This window comes from Notothenia coriiceps, unplaced genomic scaffold, assembly GCF_000735185.1.
Source record: "Notothenia coriiceps isolate Sejong01 unplaced genomic scaffold, NC01 NC01_scaffold00017897, whole genome shotgun sequence".
NCBI lineage: Eukaryota > Metazoa > Chordata > Actinopteri > Perciformes > Nototheniidae > Notothenia > Notothenia coriiceps.
The window spans coordinates 1-4,820 of record NW_011350598.1 but is presented as its reverse complement, the minus strand read 5'-3'; the positions used below and the strand labels follow the sequence as shown (position 1 = coordinate 4,820).

Genomic DNA, 4,820 nt, shown 5'->3' with positions numbered 1-4,820 from the left:
GTTTGCGTACCTAAATTCTGTTTTGCTTATCATGCACTGATTTGCTCAGCGGATGAATCAGAGTGATTTATTTTGCCGACAGCCTCCGCTGCAACTTGGTCAATCGGCAGCGGAAGGTGTCGGCACGGCCGAAAAGACACGACGGGGCAGGACACACCAATCTGAGTAGGGCGACAAGACGCTCATGGGCGGCCAGACATCTATCGGCGGCCGAAATCGGCTTGGTGTGTCAGGGCCTTACACTTTAATGTATATCTATCTACAGATAACTGATAGTCCTCGAGTCAAATCAAACTCCGATAACTAGTTACAATTTCTTTAGAAAACTATGTATTTGATTTATTTTTGTTTTTCTAATAAAATGTACATATGAATTATACCTTAGTGCAATCTATTGTTGGGATGTTTAATGTGCTTTGCTTTTGCAACCTTTTAAAGGGCAACACTTGTATTATGTTTAAGCCCACAAAACTCTCAGTGTCTTCACATGTGCGTCATTGCTAGTCTTTTTTCTGTTGTAAGGTAAGTATGATTGGTGTGCACAATTTACATCTAAGAAACGCTACATGCTAAATGAAGCAGCCAGTGTGTGTTCAAAAAAACAATGAATTGCTAGTATTTTGACTGGTGTTGCAATTGCAATATGATGCGCAATAATGGATGGATTGATAATTGTGTTATCATAATTGTCATTATGAAAGACCTTCTTGAGACAAGAACAAAGACAGAATGTCTCTTCTTATGTCTCTCATTACAACATTTATGAAGGGTATTTTTCTAAGAGGATATGAACCAAACAGATTTGGGATACTGTATATATACACAACACCATTTTTTAAATTATATTTGAACACATACCTACAATTTAAATGCTGCATTAGTCCATATTGCAACGTTGATATAATTCAATTAATTGCACAGCCCAAGTGTGTAGTGATTTTTATAGTTAATCACCTAAAACAGCTTTCTGTTAAACGCAATAGTAGAGTGACGTCAGAGAAATAAAAACTAAAAGGAACAGCAGAAGAAGAGAGGCAGGAATTAAACAGGAACATGGTGTGAACTGTGTCAGTGTTTAAAAAAAGGTGAAGAGACTTGGACAGTTACAGAAAACCTCCATCAGTGCTGCCATCATTTAAGTTATGCTGCAGTTGTTGCAGATACAGCCATTGGTTCGAGCGGAAGAGCCAATGTTTTTTTTGGCAGAAGCAATACCTTCATTTTTAAAACCAGAGTCTCTGTCAATTTGTTGGTTTATTTAGTGTGTAGATGTGTAAGGAGCAGATATCGTACTCTCCCCTTCTTCCCTTCTTGCTGAACCGAGAGTTAATTCTCATTAAATGTGAATAGAAATATGGTAATAGTCATTCCTTTTGACATTTTTCTAGAAATGTGGTCAAATGTTCAATAATTGAATGGAATCCTGGCACCAGTGATGTAATATGCTGTGATGGTGCAATATAAGGGATGGATGCTCGTACCCGGTTGCTGTAGGTTGCAGCTGAAGTGGTTTGTCATAACACTGCCTGTAGAGCTGAGGAACCTCCATTATCCACGCTATCTGGACCGCCATCACTGGGTCGTTCACTTTATCTGGGAACACACACACAGATAGACACACGTGATGAATGGTGTGTACTCTCAAATAAAGAATGTGCACTGTGTGTGTTTGTGTAAGAAAGAGAGACGCGTGTAAGGCATCATTAAACAAGACCACAGTGATAGGATAAAGAAAGTCCTTGCAAGGCACTTTCAGAGTGTGTGGGTCACTGTGAGAATGCATGTTCATGTTTCAGCATGTGTAGTTTCTGATACAATGGTTAAATGTTGGTATTTAAGGCCATTGGTAGTCTTATTCTAATCAGAATCAGAATGTGTACATACTTTCACCTGGCTGCTATATCACTGAACTTTTACTGGATGTGAATTTTTTTATATTGTGTAATTATTATTTTTTTTATATTCATATTTCTTTCTTATACATGCTTGCTGAGAGATATTAAGCTGTCTTTGGCTCTTTGCTGTAACTATTGTAAATGTCCCCGAATAAAGGTATTCTGATTCTTATTAAAATAAATTAAATAAGATAGGATACTTATATATACATAACAAGTTAAAGTAAGAATGTGGAATATAATAAAATGTAGGGATGTCCCGATCACCTTTTTTTGCTCCCGATCCGATTCCGATAATTTGATTTTGACAATCTGCCGATATTGATTTTTCCCGATCCGATCTTTATGCAATGCATTAAGAGAAAAAAAAGGTAACAGATAAAGGCTGGTCATCCAACGCGATGATTTTCAGCTATGTTGTTGTTGGTGTTTGTTCTCAGGTGGCGTATTAGATTGGTACTGTTGAACGTAGCTCTGTTCTTTCCACGCGGTAAACCTCCGCCTTTGCAAAACATTGCATCTGCCTGTTACACTGCCTTCGCTTTCAATGTTATAATACTTCCAAACTCCTGACATTTTCTCTGTCCCGATTCCCGAGTCACCAGCTGAACGTAGCCTCTCGTTAGCTTACTGCTACTATTAGACACTGCGCCCTGCCCACTCTGTTGCCAGATTTGAGAGAAATAAGCAACCAGGTCTATGAAAACAAGCCCAAAAGAAGCAACACATACTGTACATGATGTTGTGTAATTTTAAACCAAAACTAAGGCCTCAGGATGACTTTAAGACGTGAACATGGTAATTTTTGTTTTGTAACATTAAATAAAATAATAAAAATATGATCGGCTCCGATCCCCGATCACGTGATCGGATCATCTCTAATAAAATGTATATACCGTAATTTTCGGACTATAAGGCGCACCTGAATATAAGCCGCAGCAGCGGCATACCACTCTCGGTACCACTTTTACTTTTGCGCGCTACCTGTCTCACTCTTTTCCGGCCTCCAGCTTTTCCTGCTGGAACCCGCCGCTTAAAGGTCGGGGTCCGCGGACCGGCCATAGAGCCCACAGAGTTAAAGGTGGTGGCCGTTAGCTGTAAAAATCCATAGATTAGCCGCACCGCTATATAAACCGCAGCGTCGAAAAATGGGGGAAAAGTCGCGGTTTATAGTCCGAAAATTACAGTATTTATAAAAACATAAAAGGTTAATTCCAGGTTTTTATTTTTATTTTAAAAACCTGGAATAAAATATCTTATTAAATTGGAAATAAAAAGGAATATGTTTATATTTAACAAAATATATTAAGAAATAAAAATAAAAATATTTATATAAACATAAAGTTAAAGTAAAATATCTAATAAAAAATAATATTAAAACCAATTAATACAAATATTTATACATACATAATAAGTTTGAGTATTATCGCTGATGAGTACATTTCTGATAACAAATAGCAGATGGCAGTCCTGTGCACTCACAGAAGCAGTTGGCCATGATTTCTCTCTGTTGTCTGGACGTCTTCACCGGTCCTCTGACCCGGAGCAGCTCTCCGATCTCCAGCCGGCAGCGGCTCTGCTGCGCCTGCCTCAGCTTCTTCAGCTCACTCACCGGGTTAAAGCCCCCGTCACTGGGTTTTACCCCTGCTGGAGATGAGGGGAAATTAGTATAGGATATTATGATATTACACGGTGGTTTGTATTAATAAATAAGTGTAATTTATAAAGGAATAGTTGAAATGTAGTTAAACTAAAGGTAGTAATGTAAAATAGGTCATTTCAATGAATCTCCAACTGTTAATGATCTGCTTTTTACATTTATTTAATGAGAATATTTTCCAAATGTACTTGACACTAAAAGAAAGGGAAACATTTGGAGTTGGGGATATTTACATGTTTTTAAGCTATGATTTTGCTGGTCCAGCCTTTGGTCAATGACTATGACCCATGAACTATAATGGACAGCCCTGCTCTAAAGAGTACCTTTAAGACAACTCGTATACAGTTATAAAACTACATTTACTAATACTGACAATAGTTAAGTAATATTCATAGTGTTGCTTTTTATATTGTCTTTTAAATGGAAGATTTGCCCTATGTTTAATACACGCTCTGACGTAACAGCTGTAGGCAAATCTAAAAATCCAAAGTAAAAAAAGGTATACTGGCTACAGATAATATACTCTGTGTGTGTCATTTGCAACATTGAGGTACATCTGTAATTAACTCTCATGGAGAGATAAGCAGCATGGTCAAAATAGAGACAACATTTACAGATATTATGTAAATGAAAATCAGTACATTAATCCATTTATTTTGGAAGTCAATGTGCAGTGATTTGGCAACTTTAGTGTACTTCTGCTTCATTAGAAGTCTAATACAAAGCAAAACAAGCATTACTGAGATTCATAAATCAAACTCACATTTCAAAGAATTTTCCTCTTCTTTGAACAAGTCATTTTTCCAACATAGGCAGTTTATCACACCGGTACCATCATCCACTGTGAACAGAAGAAGAGACACTCAAAACCTGTTTTAGCTTGTGAGGAGTTAAGGATGCCAAATTCTGTAGGCTATTGTACAACAGGAGAGTGTGTGTCAGTTTGTGAGATGTAAATAAAGAATAGTGATCTCAACATTTCATCCAAAATATGCAACACACACACACACACACACACACACACACACACACACACACACACACACACACACACACACACACTCCTTAGTTCAGATGCACTGTAACAACAGGATAGAACAGATATACTGCATTGATAAAAGCCGAATAAATACAAAATAAACAGAAAATATTTTAGGAATCAACATTAGAAAATAAAGTCAATAAATATGTAGAAAGTAGACCAATGTGGTATTATGTCTCCTCTCCCTCTCCTCTCCCTCCCCTCTCCTCTCTCTCTCTCTCTC

At 37.4% G+C, this 4,820-nt stretch overlaps 1 long non-coding RNA gene across 1 annotated transcript; it reads right to left on the bottom strand.

The window, feature by feature from the left end:
- Positions 1-1,487: 1,487 nt before the first annotated feature.
- LOC104950705 (uncharacterized) lies at positions 1,488-4,444 on the bottom strand. Its single transcript, XR_798948.1, has 3 exons — positions 4,319-4,444; positions 3,378-3,542; positions 1,488-1,593 (listed from the first exon to the last, which is right to left on the bottom strand). It is a non-coding gene; the product is annotated as an uncharacterized lncRNA (long non-coding RNA).
- Positions 4,445-4,820: the final 376 nt, after the last annotated feature.